The following is a 16,726-nucleotide window of genomic DNA, read 5'->3' as shown; positions in this document are numbered from 1 at the left end:
AATTTGTCGTGGAACCTGCTAGTGCAACTTTTAAAATTCCGCTTTGCTGGATTACTTATCGCATACAAAACGATTCAGGACATTGTTCTTGTTTATCGCGGAGTTATGTTCATATTCAGCATTGTGTTCTAGATTGTTATCTTGTCCTGAGTAGACGGAGCATTCAAAAGCAAGTTGCATCTCCGTGTGGAAGAAACAGGTCGGAAATGATTAAATAAAGCTTCCAGAGGTGTAGATTTCTTCATTTTATGGCGACATCCGCGAAACTCCGTCGTCTGCAGGAAGCAAGCCGGTGATAATTGAGCTATTCCTGCAAAGTACCTTCCAATAGTTATAAAAGATGATGTCTGTGCTAAGTCTAGGCTTTTCTGTAGAAGATAAGTTATCTTCTAATAGCCGCAAATGGTTACCATTAGGCTAGAGCGTGGTACCTTTTCAAGTTTGATGTTCTTAGCTGCAAAAGATGAGCAAGCTAATGCGCGCGTGTGCGAAAAAAAATAAAAAGGCAATTTCCTCATCCCCCATTAATTGAAAGCGCTCTAGACGGCAACGTCAGCCAAAGTCAGGCGCGTCACTCCGTGGAGTCGACGGGGAGCAGACGGCGGCAATCACTCATGTCGTCTGTTCGCAGCGTTGACGGCGGCCATTAGCTTCTCTGTAAGCGGGCTTGGCAGCACGCTCACCCGTTGCGCGGCAAAGCATCCTTTCAGCGTCCGTGGGCTACGGGTTTGGAATTCGCGTTTTCTGGACGAGTCCTGGAAAAGAGATAGGAAGAAAAAGTACGTACCCTGCGAAGTTAATGTTGTACGTTGGTCGGCCGGAAGTGGCCGTAATCCTGAGAGGGAAAGGGAGACACAAAAAGAGAGATTAGCGACGACAGCATAGTTGGGGGGGGGGGGGGGGGCATCAGCAGGAAGGGCGGCGTTCGGTGGCCACGCTAGCCATATCTATGAGCTCTAATGCACAGGAAACTCGCGGAGAACAGAGTAATGCCACAGGTCGGGAGCTCATTGCAGCTAGTTGTGTGCACTGCAGGGAATGAGGTGGTGTAATGGTCACTAGAAAGCGTTTTGTGAAAATGTGTATTTATTTACCCGAGTATGATTCGCTCATTCGACCTTCCTTCACGGCGCAATTCTTTGGACAATTTAAAAAAAGCGTCTTGCAGTAACATACTTCGCCGCCAATACACGGAACCAGGATACACGTCTCTATCTTGTGCTTCAAATGAGGTTCAGAAGTGACGTAGTCCTCAACGGCATCGTTTTATTTTTACTACCAGCGTCAAAGTTACCTTGCAGTCCATCGCCAACGATTACTAAGTTTCTTCGTCTGAGTACGTTATCCAAACAGTACGTCGCTTGTACTGTCAAAGCCATAGTCTTGAGGCAATCAGCGCGAAAAAAAAATGTGTAATGCAGAAAGGAAGACGCACGTAGCGCTGGCTATCAAATGATGTTCCTATTGAAATCGCACAATTTGCATATACGTAATTCTACGCTCGTCTTCATTTCTGCGGTATGAAGTTCTTTTCGCACTGTCTGCTTCTAGAATGGGATACCATCGTGACCGGCAAAACATTTTTCTGAAGCCGCATACGTGGCAGGGCCGAACATCTCCAATCTTCTGTGAAACCACACGACGGTCAGCATATTTCCAGAACTTCACTTATGCTGTAGCTTCTCCAGACGAACGTGTTCCCGCAAATGTTCGACGTAAACATCATAGCAACCACAGTGCACGCAATTAAAAAAAACATAAGTTTGGTGCACTCCAGACAAAAAAAAAAAAAAAAAACGTAAGGCTAGGTTTCCATAACCTGCGACATTACGCCTAGTGGATTATTAACAGCGGTCAGTTTATGGCACACTACTGTGTTTTCTTACCGCTGCACGCATGTTTTGGTGCAGAGAGAGCCCGCGCAGCTTAGCCGCGGAGTGCATTAATGCGCGAGGCCACAGTCGGATCGCGGGCGAATGATGACGCGCGGCGCGGCGCGTCACTCCTCTAACGCGCTTGCTTGCTAGGGCCCGTCGCGAGTGATTGATGAGAGACCACGTGACTCGACTTCCTGGCTGACAACGCATTCGTGTACACCGGCGCCTTTTAGCGCGTGTCTGCGCGTTTCTTGCCCGCGCTGGTTGACGACCCTGGTCTTGGAGGCCCCTGGGAGCGAGTTAACTGCGGTTGCCCAGGAAGGAAGCTATGTTTTCGCTTCGCTTGGCGATTCCGCTCGCGCGCGCGTTATGTTTATTAATATTTTTCCCCTCGAGTTTTGCACTTTGGTCGCGATGTCTAGACGCAAGTGCGAGAGAAGGGTGCCGCGGCAGTCGCTGACTTTATTTGCGAGTGTTTTGCAACATCGGGCTCGCTTGCAGAGGGTGCGAGAAAGATAACGTGCTGGCGGTACCATAGTCCCGGCTGGGAGGCTTGCGGTGGTCTACAAGTATGCGCATTTGTCCGTTGCTAAGTTAGTTCTCCGTTTCGCGAGATACGGGAGAGAGGGGAGAAGCGGAGAGCAAAGCGTCGTCTCACGAGAACTAACCAGAAGAGTTTCGCAAACACGACTGCTAACTGCCGGGCTGTGATTTATTCGCCTGTCGTGGTTAGTGCAGAGACGCAGTAGTTCGCTTCGCCGCCTACAATTCGTCACATTTTTCAAAAGTTATCAGCGCACGAACTTCGTGAAATAGGCTGCGAGCAGGCTCAGTTTTCGGAAGAGGAGAGCGGACGTGTTTCAGGGACGGTCTAAGTGACAGCTACGATCGTAATTATGAATGAGAAGAAGCGAAGTCGCCGAGTTTCTGAACAAGGCTGGTTAATTAATGAAGAAGCTGGCCTGACGTACACATGGGGATGGTAATGTGGGAGGAGAGGAGGTCGGTAGGCAGAAGTTGGGAGTAAGAGACATCCGATTTCTTAATTTTCTTTTATGGAATATACGGAAGCGTTATTAAACATGTACACTAGTTTATGCATTCATTATTGCTGAATGGCTCTGAAAATTAATCAACTGACTAACGAACAAGGTAATTAACTTATTAATTAAATAAATCATTTATTAATGAGCACACATAACCATGCTAACTCACAAGTAACATAAGCTCTTGTCCGATATTATGAAGGAGGCATTGCTAGGCGCTCTCAAATTCAGACCTGCTGAAAAAAACTGCATGAAAGATCGCCTATGGCAAGCGCCAGGACTTTTCTGCCCAAATTTCGGCGATGTTCGTCGATGACAACACCCTACTCGAGCAGATCCGACACCGCTCCACCCGACCTAACCTGACCTAACCCATAGCAAACAAATGACTAATTATCCCACTAAGGCAAATAGACCAGCAAACGAACAAAGGACTGAATGAACAATTTAAGGGCCGAACGGACGAACAAATGAATGAATTCAAAATTAATGAAGGGCAAAGCTGCAGCAACTTACGTCTCAACGAATAATTAGCAGCTGTGGAATCCAGGAGTCACACGCGAGGCACACTTTACAACGTTTGCCCTTTGACAGAGAAAACCTACATCTTGTGCTAATGCGGGTGGAAGTAGCGTCATGATTAACCAATGAGCAATTACCCCGCTGCCCAAGAAACTTTTAATTAGATTGCCACCGTTCGCTCGCGTTTAAGCTCGTCCTAACCGACTTCGCTTCGTTTTGATAGATTTAAGTAAACAGTAAGCAAAGAAAAGAAAAGAGGTCGTGCTTGTGCGAAAGGGATAGAACTTCGGCTCTAATTCAAAACAACGACACGCAGCTGCCTGATGAGGTTCGAACCGAAAACTTAGGCCCTGCTGCAGCTGCGGGCAGGGAGGAACGGCGTACGTTTGCGTGGGAAGATTAATTGGCCGGCTAACCTTGAAAGTCAACAGGAGCGATCCCGAAGGTTGAGAGCTGAGAGGGGATGTAGGCGGGGTGGTGGTTGGGGAGGGGGGGGGGGGGTGTTCTTGGCGGCCGCAGGAAATGTTTGTACCGCCCTGGCTTCACCGACCGCTCCTTCTTCTGCCTGCGGCTGTTCGATAACGTGTGCTTAATTAGGTAAACGTGCAATTAGGTTACCCGGTAAAGTCAACCGAGCATAGGGTGCCGCTGTAGAAGACGTAGAATATTGGGGGATGTAAGTGTGGTTTTAGCGGCGACCCTCTTAAAGCTTTGCGAGGAAGTGCGATCTAGTGAGTGGGTGAGGGGAATACCTTAATGAGAGAAAGGGAGAGAGGCTGTCGGGAGCAGCTTCGTCTCTCTCCTGAGGGGTGGGCGTGCGACAACAAAACCGGAAGAGAGAGAGAGAGTTTCCGAATGACGACGACAAAATTCAGCCGATTATGTTCGCGTGCGACGTGCAGGTGTTCTTAATGTGAGTAAAGCTGCAAGTTTACGAAGGAGGAAAGGCAGGGGGGAAAGACGGGGAGCCTAGCCAGGGTAACACTGGCTGGTTCACTTGTACTGGAGTGAGGGGCAGTTGCTCGAATCAGGGCGGTAATGAAATAGACGGCGTCGTGTCTTTAAAGATGCGAATCGCCTAGATGGACACAATTTGAACAGACACACTCACAAAAGGGTGGCGAATTGAGCTTGTTGGTGCTTACGAGCGTACGTGCGACCAGCGCGCAGACACTGGACGGGAACATACAGCGCAGGGCGCAGACGCTGGCACTTTCATCGGTCATCAGTCTCTCATCATGGCTGCCAACTGCACGTACTGACTGGTTTACGTATGGCCAATATGAAACTACATTTCCCCTAGACAATTGCCAACTGTCGGTAGAGACTCGGCTAGGTATAGTGAATATGGGACGGGCAGACCAACTGATGGATGTACGGACGGACGGACGGATATTAGCCGTTCCACAATGGGATCCGTATACTCATCAGTCGAAACTCTAAGCACGCATGGTCCTTGAACAGTGGAACTGCTCGTTCGATCAGTATGTCGCGTCATCGGCCATTAGTATTTGTCATTCTAGGGGCCAGCCTCTCACTAAACAACTCAGAGCAGTCACGTTGGGGGCAGTATAGGTGAGGCTTATCAAGCTCACTGAGTCTTTCATTGTTGTCTGATTCTAGATACATCATGGCATTATGGTTATTATTATCATCTGTCGCTGACTCTTTGCAGCTATAGCAATAATCAATGAGTTATTTCTGGACAGCTTACCTCATCTCTTATTAGGTGGCCATCCGTTTATTCTTTTCCGATATGCTATAGCAGCAGCGAATTCAGCTTTTCAGCGTTTAGCGTTATCGCTTGTCGATTCTGGTGAGTTCCCGCAGCCCCAACATCGTCCTACGCATAAATTTTATTGAGCTCAATCTAACTGGCAAAAGGCAGTTTTAGCGCGAGATAGTTAACACGAAGTCCATAGTACGTTCTGTTCATGTCATCTTGAAAATTGAAGACAGCCGAGAGACATGATCGTTGTTCAACGCGATTCTCATTACGGGCTCGTGTGTTACGAACATCAAAAAATCCACTTTCTTCTGCACGTCACTGTTAGTAGTAACTGTCAGATACCACTAACAGCGTCCAACGATGCCGCAATGATTTCCTCAGCGCATATCAAATGCAATTTTGTGAGGCACTTCTTCGCATTCAAACCAGTGCAGCAACGTTATAAATAAGTTAAGTTATAAATCAACAGTGCGCTGTCGTTCGGGTTTATTTAGCGTTTCTTTCTTTCAGTGAACATTTCAACGCAGTTGCTCTTACGGTCGTTGACACTCGGTCCCCCATCTCTTTTCCATTCAACCCGTCTTTAAGCTTTAGATGAAGTAGCACTTACGACGGGAGTTCGGGAACCCTGGCCGTATAATCCTTTTTCTCCCTCCCTCTCTTCCCCTCATTATCAAGAAAAACACGCAGCATAGAACTCCACTGCCGTAATCCAGTCTTTATGGGCAAGTAAAGCACTAACGACCAGCGCGTGTCGTCGCATACTATGCTTGTTCTTTTTTAATCCCACAATTTTTGTATAAATCCTGAACTGCCATCACTGCGCATTTGAAATTGCTCGAAGCAGACGATGGTTTGTGTCGACGACATATCTTCCTATGATAAAACGTTGTATATAAATATATGTATATATATTTTATACAACGATTCTTTCTAAAAAAAACTTACAAGAATAGTCTTTTGATTAACACAGCAGCTTTAAGAGACCCCGTTCTAACAGCCCTTCTCCGCCTCTGCGCGAATTCCGAAGCCAATGCATCGGAGTAAATAAGAATTCAAAAAGGGAAAAAACGAATTGGAGTGGTTTTTACATACCTCAAAGAGCCATCTGAGAGATGAGTGTATCGTCCACATGTCTTTATTAAGGGCGAGTACGACCAATAGAACCGTCTCGATGTGATTGCCAAAACAGGCATTTGCGTAACATAGCGCAGTATGGAGGACACCAAAGAAAACAAATTAGAGCGTGGTGTTAGGGGGAAATGTGCTATTACCGTAAAATCAATGTTCACACGAAAAGCCCTGAACGTTTCCTCTCATCTGCGAAGCCAAAAATGAAAGTGTAAAGGCGTCTTGATAACCAAGCATAGATATGAAGACTCGTATAATGCCTCAATAATATTATATAAGTAAAGCGCAGTATTAACGGAAAGAAATATTACTTTCATCAAAACAATACTTCTTGAGAGTGTTCCGTCTGTTTCTTTTGATCTACACAACGAGAAAGTTAAAGCATCTGGACATCTAGAAGACATAACATGGATGTCAAGATGTCATCCACCTTTATGAAATCATGAAGTATTACGGAAGTGAAGGCTTCCGACTGCCAGTTGAAGGGGTGTCCAACTCAATAAGTTATTTGTCCGCAACGACTTTTCAAAAATTTGCAGGAGGAACCTCGCGGAGGCGATACGGCATAAGGATGGAATACGATATAATGAGGCGATAAGATATAAGGAGGCGATAGATATATGGAGGCGATACCTAAAATTAATAAGCGCTCGTCCACACTCAAAACCGTTACGACGAGCGAACATAAAGACATTTAGCTCTTTTGCCAATACACATTCTTGTCGTTTAAACTGTCGTTCTTTTTGTTTTCGGGAGTCTTTAATACTACCATGTCCCCAACCAAGCCACGGTTTACACATTTGCGTGCGGAACTTTTATTTTGCTGTTCTCTGTAGGCGCTGCGAGGGGGAAAAAACCCGGACAATGACAGGCCAATAAATTCAACCACCTGTATATCAGAGTAGCTTTGCTCCATTGTGCAAAGCACCGCCACACGCAAACACTGAGCTGGAGGAACTATCATGTCCGACGGGTCATTCGAATCACACCTCTTGTCAGCAATGACGGTGGAATAGGCTCTCTTTTCTCTCAATACTTGCAGTGAACTTGTGGATTCACTTTGATGATGCGATTGAATTCCTTTTACAAACATAGGTGCCATCACGACTGCAGACATGGTCGAGATTTATTTACTCCATTAACTGCCAAAACCACAAAGAACGTCTAAACATCGTCCTACAACCCTTACATGCATTCAGTATCTTCTGCAGCTCCACGGTGTAAAATTATCTAGGCTTGTCTAAATTTACCGACAGTTCATCAGAATTAGTGACTTAGTTAAGGGGATATCAGGTATCAAGGTTGAGCAGCACTTCATTTTCACGAAGCAGTCTAGAGAGCAAAATGCTTCGCCAGTACCAACCCTCATTAACTAACACATGCTCTAGCTCCAACAAAATTGCTCAGCTTCAACATGACAGGGAGAGAGTGAATGCACACAAAAAAGGTCCAGGAAGTTAACAAGAGGCAATTCTCGTTGAGTGCCCTACACGTGGTGAAGGAATTCACGAAATTAAACTGGGGGCAACGCGACAGGAAATGTACAGACTCCAAAGTACAAGGAATCCCGCTCTAGTAGGTCATCTTCTAGAAAAAAAAAGAGTGTTGAGGGCAACTTTGGACGAACACATATTTTTTTCTATTAGGTTCCTCTTACTTACGGGATTGCCAATTTGCGATTAACGTGCCCTTCGTTCATAACGCTACACACCGTATCAAAAGTGTAAAGGCCAGTACACTCAGCGACTACGACGGAGGGGAAACATTTACACGACATTTACTCTGATGCAACAGTTGGTTTCACATAGCAGGCATAGAATCATCGATGATATCGTGACGTCATGACACAGAGCTTAACTTCCCGACACCTTGTAGCACCGATCGGACTAGGTGTACTGGTGTCGCTCGTAAAAGAAATGTAAACAAGAGCGCTGCGCGTCTTTCGCCTGGCCACACTGATCGGTATTAGCCGTGCAGGCTGCACTCACAATGCAAACAGCGCATCACGATGACGTCATGGCGTGTCCACAGCCTGGGTACCGAAAACAAAACTATACGTTAGGAACAAGTGTAGTCAAAATTTAAGAACGCTTTCCTTATCACTGAATCACATGTTATATGCGTGGTATCTGCCGATTCTTCACTTCACTTGACTTCTTCACTTCTGCTGCACAGAAGTGAAGAAGACGCCAAGTGAAGACGTTATAGTCAAAATCTAAGAACGCTTTCGTTATCACTGAATCACATGTTATATGGGTGGTATCCGCCGATTTTTTTATAGTAAATTTTTGAGGACGCTTTGAAGCCTGTCACTATATTGTTGCAGTGGCTTAGACTGTGTAGACCTTGCCTTACCTTGAAAAAAAAAATGTGATGTGTCGAAATAGTCACGTCGGTACTCGTTTAAATTACATTCAGCCACACTCCTCGTACCACGAAAGGCACAGGAATTTGCAAACATACCGCGCGCTCATATTAAGCGACATCAGACATTCACAGGCACGCTCGGAAGAAGATGGTTTTCCCGCGAAACCACGCCGCCGACCATGGAATGGCAGTTTGCGGGTGTTTTCTTTTTGTTGTTGTTTTCGTTAAAAGGTCAGAAGCGGCTGGGCTGCGGGCGCAATGCGAACGCACCCGCAGACACAAATCGTGGTCTCTCTTACACGGCGATTTGAATACGCGGTAACGGTCTCTCGCGTACACCACACCGCCGTATTTGAGGTCGTATCCCTCCTTCGTGAGCTGCTTACACATATACCGGCGCTGCCGGACCCATTCAGTTCATCTCTTATTGTCACTGCACATGGCTTTAATGGCCAGCCCATTCGCTGGAATTGCTGCGGCATTAAATGGCAGAAGAGTGGTCTCTTTCTTTTGGTTTCTTTTTTTCACCGAATGGGAGAAATTGCTCTGCGCTTAAAACGACTTATTTTCGCTAATGCGCGCCGCGCTCTGCTCTTTGTAGTTGCTTTAATTTGGTCTTTGAGATCTATGATCTTCTTGCTTACGTTCTCTTTTTTTTCTTTTTTTGCTACCTATCTCTGATTTTCATTTATCTGTCCCCTCCTTCCTAAAGAGCAGGCAGGCATTGTGGTTCTTGAAGGGGCAGTTGTAAGCCTGTCTCTTGGTTTCTTGTTCTATCCTTCTATGCCGTCTAATTTTCCAAAGGAAATACTGTTATTAGACAATGAATGAAGGAATAGCGCACTAGTTCATTTAACGTGCCAAGGAGCGAACCTATGTCACAGTGAAAGTGCCACGCATACATTAAAACAAAACAAAACGCAACTACAAGACAATGCAGGTAAAGAAAGAGCGATGAGACAAACAAAAAGTTACAACCAACAGGGAATAGTACGAGAAAACAAACACAATAATCATAAAAAGTCAGTTATGAAAAGACAGTTTACGTACAACAAAACGCAAGGAAATTTAGTAGAAGATAGACGAGAAAAGGACTTGAACAATTTGTGGAGCTATGATATAAAAATTCAGTGATTGGAGACAAAAATTCGCAGGGACTAACAACAAACTTCGATATCGAGAAATAAATGCTATAAAGGCTTATGCTCCCTAGTGATAATACATGGAATTCGAAACCCGCTACAACTGAGGATGTTTAAAAGAAACAGAAGTCAGGGCCGTGACGATAATCGAAGAATGCTATTACAAGATCTAGTTCTTGTGATAGGAAACGATGATGACATGTGCCGAGAAACTTATTCTGGATCTGTTCTATAATCTCACTATCAGATCTGTACATGCCGTTCCAGACTACCGGCGCGCATTCGTGTTCAGGAAGACAGATTTTTGCGTGAAACTTGCGGATAGGTGTCGGAGAAATTAATTTCCTTGGTAGTCTGAGAACCGAGCCCAGAGAGCGCATACCTGGCATTGCAACGCGCTTAGTGTGAGCAGAAAATGCTAAGCTTGTATCAAAGAGTACGCCAAGATCGTTTATCGAGCAGACGTTGAACAATTTTGCGGAATCTAGGGAATAAGAAAACGGAATACTTGGTGGTTCTGAGAGTGAAGCCAAGCCATACCCTTTCGTATTTACAGACTTCGAGGCGAGGTTATCTTTGTGGCACTAAAACAAAAAAGAATAAGGCAGGTCCAACTGCAGTATGCGACAGTCATCGAGAGCATTCATTTTCTTTAAAATAGTCATGTCATCCGCTTACAGAAGGAAATACGAATTACGAACAATGGAAAAAAGTGCCGAGAAGAGAGAGAGCGAGAAAAAGAAAGGCAAAAAATGACAGGGAGGTTAACCAGAGATTATCTCTGGTTGGCTACCCTGTACTGGGGGAGGGGCAAGGGGATGTGATAGGTGAGAGAGAGAAGGATAAAAATTTTAAAGGGCAGTGGTCCTAATAATTACCCTTGATGAACGCCTCTAGTTGCCTTGTACATTGTACATATTAGGCTACTGACGTTCACTTAGCATCATCAATAAAGAAGATAAGCTGCACAATAACTGCACACCGACACAGCCATCAGTTTGAAGTTGCAGTTCTCCTTCCCGTGTTGCAGCGCGTCACCAAAGTGACACTCGCTGCGACAAAGTACACTCGTTCAAATAGCCACCATTGTCGGTGACAACCTAAGAATCACCTGCTTATAAATGTCCGCTGTCCAAATCAAACGAAGTTTTGATAGACGCACCAGCCAATCAGGTTCGCCTATCTGCCTGACGTCAAAAGGTTTGGCGCGTTCGAAACAAGCGTTCTCCGCTCCGATCGTTCTTTTGCATCACTGGATTCTGAATAGGGGTGGAACGTCTAGGGCAATCTTTATGGACGATGCATGTTCGTATCGCTGCACAGTCGTAGCTAACACTTTAGTTGAAAACGGCCAGCTTCTGTTTTCTAATTAGCCTAGCATGTATACTAGCAGAACAAGGCTCATTAAACGGTGAGCGTACTCCAGTAGGCTGGGCTCCCTTATACAGGCGAAGGGCAGGTGAACTGCGTTTTTGTGGGAGGAGTTCGTTTGTAAATCTTAGCTTGCTGGTCGCTACCCACTATAAGTTTGCTCGTGTGACTGGGGTAGTACTGCGACCGGAATTGTACGAACACTCAAGGCGAATTTCTGCCACTATACCGTAATGTTCCGCAGATATATATATATATATATAATATATATATATCGGCGTATGAATAAAAGAATCATCCGATGACCGTAACCGAGAACCTCCAGGCACACAAAGCTCGGTACAATAACGATTAGGCCCCTGACGCACGCCTCAAATGGTGGATAGGTGGAATAGACCATCGTTAAAGGGACTCGCTATAACTCACAACATGTCTTTGAATCGTGATGGGAATCGGAATATCGTGTGTCACGTTTTCTCTTGTTCATGTCATGTTCTCTCTTGAAGCACGACGTGTGGGCCTTTTCTGCACTCTGGGAATGGTTCTACGCTCTTTGAGGGCCCGTCTTGCACGGAAACCAATAATCGTCACGCATTCTGCGTGTGTTTGCTTTCGGTAGTACCCTACGCTCGATACTTTCCTGTCAGAAACGCCATGTCAGGTCGAAATGCGCGTTCCCTTCGTGACGAGAAAGCACCGGAAACGAAGCTTGCATGCTAAATCATGGCGCATCTACACATTCGTTGTCCACGTGAGCTACAACGCGGCATCCGAGGTCGAAATGGCTCCAAGGCTGGACGGCGGCGCAGACGGGATGAAAAAACTGGTTTGATAAATGCATTCCCTCAATGGAAGCAAGGAGAAAGAAACTTGCGACGATTCGCACGCGCAGTGACCAGAAGTGACCAGAAGTGACCAGTGACCTCCAACTAAGAATAATTACGGATAACGTTTGCTACAGTTTTCAGGGTCTCAAATTTGGAATAAACTACCAGAGGAAGTAAAACAAGCAATTAATTTTTGATCCATGCGTTAAAAAATACTTGCTTAAGACTGAATAATGATTTTCAATTTGAAGAATCACGATTTCCTTTCTTTAAGAACTCGCTGAAACCTGCCAAAAATATCACTTTACTAGTGTTTCGAGTTTGTAGAGATTAATAATGTACATTTTGAAGCTTCATAAAAATGCAGGAACTTGCCTGCAATCCCCTTCACTGCTGTTTTATATGTTTATTTATAATTGTTGAAAACTGTAACGTGCTTTTCACTATTTCGCATTTCCTTTTGTACGCTCGTGCAATTTAATGGTGTACGACAAATATGTGTATGCACGTGATGTATCTTACTTGCTTTGTACTTGTTGGATGGGGCCGAAATGCCAAAACACCCGTGTACTTATATTTAGGTGCACGTTAAAGAACCCCAGGGGGTCAAAATTTCCGGAGCCTTCCACTACGGCGTGCCTCATAATCAGAAAGTGCTTTTGGCACGTGAAACCCAATAATTTCTTGCTTTGTACTTGCAATTGTTATTTATTTTTCATATGTACCCGCAACTAGCATGGGGCTATGGGTCCAACCAGTTTTGATATCTCTGTACGTTCTATGTCTGCAAATGAAGAATTGAATTCAACCTCTCTACCAGCTAATTAACAAAAAACCAGCCCTCGACTCTTCACGGTATGTAAGGCACACATGACACCATCACCAGCATACAAAAAACTTCGTATTTTGCCAGAACTGACTCATTCAAATACTAATTTTTCCCACGCACCATTGACGATTGCGATTGCTTAGAGTTTGCGTTCTAATAGGTCGCTTTGTTGTTTTCTATCGTTTTAGTAAATAGTGTGTAGCATGCTACTACATGCCAGAGTGATCCGACCAAAAAAACACGACAACGGCACACCCAGCACGCTGACCGTACGCGAGCACTGGGATGGGCCGTTGCAAGATCGAAGGACGACAGCGGTGCTTGGTCCCGCTGCCGCCCGATTGAGCGGGTCCTGTCAAAATATAATTTCTACACGCCGGGCACCAACGTCAGTCTGGTTTTTCCTCACCCACAGATTGGTTACCAGGACGTGATTCGCACGCGCAACCTCGATAGATAAAAGGAAAAATTATTTGGGAACGGCATTTAGTTCTCTCATTTTTTGTATGTCGGTGCCGTCATGCAGCTTCCGCTATTTCCTTGAAGAGAAACGACGACGACGACGACAACAACAACAACAACAACGACGACGACGACGACAACAACGACAACAACAACAACAACGACGACGACGATGACGACGACGACGACGACAACAGCAAGAACGACAATAACAACAACAACAACAACGAGGTAAACAACAAGTAGAGACAATTTTATCCCGTATCACAGCGACAAGAGCTGCAGCACAACCACCATGGCGTGTATGGCCGGCTGGCGGAGTACGCAACGCCTTCGTTGGAGCTACTTCGCTAGCGCAACGAAAGAAGAAGCGGAACGCTGAGGCGAAGCGTGCACGTTCGCTCGGCGCTTATACGAGGCGCGTACTTTGTGTTTGTGTACGTTTTGACGTCCAACGTCGCATTCGCCAAGTTCCCGATGCCATAAAATAGCCGGTCGCCCCGTATCTTGCCGTTGCCCTAAGGCACGCCCGGCCAGGCGATAGGCTTTCTGCTCGCGCTTACTACTCGGGATCAGTTGGGACTGGAGAATTTTCACGTAATCAAATAAAATCACGATAGTCCTGTTTTAGACGAAAAGCCTTTAGCCGAAGTTAGTAGTAGTAGACAGCGTAAAAAAAAAACGAGTCATCGCCAAAAGTTGTTGCTGAGCTAGTTGGTTCACGCGTTAAAGCCAAAAGTTAGGGCGCTAAACAGACGAGCACGAAGTGAGACACGAACGACTTGAAGTCGAGAGTATGAAGGAAGCCCGTCTGGTCGGGATGATGCCTACTTAAAAGGATGAGGTCCGGACACCGACCGAAATGGTTTAAAATAGATATTTACGACATATATGGACGCCACCTTCCAACTGCTTATTCACCAGAAACCACGCACTTTAATAGGATTAAGTAAAGCTTGTTGCTGAGCTGGTTGTTTCGTGACTTAAAACCAAAGGTTACGGCGATAAGCAGACGAAGATGAAGTGAGACACAATCGACATACACGGGCGCCAACTTCCAACCGTTTAATCACGAGAAACCACACATCGCCAAGGCGCGGGTTGAGAGGAATTTATAGATATGGTCGCAGACTTCAGCAATGCCTCCGGCCCTAAGCTCGCTCCGACAGCAGCTCCGACGTTTGTACGTGCGCGCGTTCCAGAAGTAATTGAGACGACCAAACACTTCTAATAATTGGTAAATAAGCGAGTGGTCTCTGAGCGGAAAAGGGGGGTAGTGGGGGGAGAGGGTTAGGGTCTGTTGAAGAAATAAGGAAATAATTTAGCAGTGAGTTCAATGGGGCTGGTCGGCTCATCTTTATATGCTGTTCTCTTTACTCGGTCATCCTGTGTTGCACTGTTCCTGTTTTCATTTTAGTGAAATAATTTAGTACGCGACACCGTACCATCGATAACCACAGCGTTCGTCGTCAGATTATTAGGGCACTTTAGACAAAGTCAACCACTTTTCAAGGTTCCAAGTGCTGTTGACATAGCATACCATGCGTTTCTGTGATGATTGGCCCAATATTTTTTTAACGTAACAGGTTCGGGACAACATGATAATTTTAAACTACTGGGGTTCATGGAGGCGTTGATCATCAAAATTTTCGGGATTATCGCAAGATTTACTATTATCTTTATTTACACAAAGTTATGAGTGAAAGTCTTTACGGAGCATCTTCTAAGAAGGAAGGAAGGGAAAACAAGAGGTAAAATACAGAGAAATTAACCAGATTTAGTGTGCGGTTGACTGCTCTGCACAGAGGGATGAGGTAAGGGGCGGAAAATATAAGGAAAACAAAAGAAGGCAAGCAAAAAAATGGAACGCAGTGGTTCGCACATTCTATAGTTTTTCAATGAGCGCGGTTTCATTTAAAATGTATACTAGCGCTTTTAAACGAGTTCGGGCCGACGTCGGCTGAGACCAGGGTTCAAGAATTCTGGCTTCCGTAAGGGGACGGTTGACAATCCTGTAGAGCGGGGTGCTGAGGACTTTTCTTTGTGCATTGGAAGGGCGTCAGTCCCACAGAGCGTGTGCTATATCGTCTCTTTGCACCCGCAAACTTCGCATTCCCGTCGTGTAGACATCCCGATGAGGTATGAGTACGCATTAGTAAATGCTACTCCAAGCCGCAGAACGACGAATAAAAGTTACCTCCTGTCGTGGTAAGCCGTGCTGAAGGCGGAGCTTCACATCAGGATCCTGGGAACAAAGGCGCTGGCTTGTAAAGTCCGCCTAATTCCACTGGGCCAATGGAAGCGCGCCAGCAAGGAGCACGGAGCTTTCCCGCTGCGTCTGTTCTTGACAACGTTGTCCGGAGATCGAGCGGCTGCGTCTGCTTGCTCGTTTCCTAGGAACCAGCACTGACTTGGCAACCAGCGAAATACGATGTCATGTCCTTTTTCAACTGCCCGGTGGTAAGTATCTCGCGTGTCCGCGACAAGTCCTAAGGTGGGGTCCACGGCGTAGACTCTGCTGGGCGACCTCAGAATCGCAGTACATTTCAGGAGCGTTTCCTGACTGATCATTTGAATTGCTGCACGCAGGGATACAAGTTTGACATCCGTCGTTGATGTCAAGTGCTATGTCCTGTATTTTATCACTGTAGATTTTGCTGGGACAAATACTGCAGCGGCTGAACTGTAGAGCCTGACCAACCCATCGGTGTAAACATGTAAGCGGTCACTGCGGCACTCATGTAGTAGCATTAATACTGCCTGCTTGAATGCTGCAGACGACATTTGTGCCTTTTTCGTGATGCCTGGAATGGTAAGGCATACTTCGAGGTGAATGCAGAGACCACAGTGGCAACGATAGTCATGCTGCTGGGACGTAATTTGACGGTAACGATGCTCCGCGAGTAGTCACAAGACGGCTGAAACTCGTACGCGGCCTAGTTATCGGCAGGCAAGCAAGATGATGAAAGAGTGTTCTCGCGACAAGTCTATTGTGCACTCTTAGAGAGTCAACTGCAATGTTCGTTGCTACAGGGTGGTCACGCAATATGGCGATTGGGGCGACTGTCGACGCACACTTAGCGAGGTCGAGGCACGTCCAATAGACCTTGGGCTGGCATACTCTGGAGTGTGCGGAGGTTCGTTTTACCGGTGCTACCCAACACTGGCAGGTTGCATCTCAGGAGACGCATAAACAATGCATGGTACAGCTGTAGCATCGATCACACAGATGCGTCTCAGGACTTTCCTCCGACAAATTCGAATACATGGACTATTGCTGTCAACCTCTTCTTTACATATGAAGTATATGACCTCCAAGACAAATCACGGTCGATGATGACTCCAAGGAAACGGTGCTTTGTTTCATCAGCAATCACATGTCCATTTATGCGTATAACATATGGAGTCATTGTTTTGCGTGTA

Source organism: Dermacentor variabilis, chromosome 9, assembly GCF_050947875.1.
Source record: "Dermacentor variabilis isolate Ectoservices chromosome 9, ASM5094787v1, whole genome shotgun sequence".
NCBI classification, from domain to species: domain Eukaryota; kingdom Metazoa; phylum Arthropoda; class Arachnida; order Ixodida; family Ixodidae; genus Dermacentor; species Dermacentor variabilis.
Note: the sequence above shows the minus strand (reverse complement) of the source record.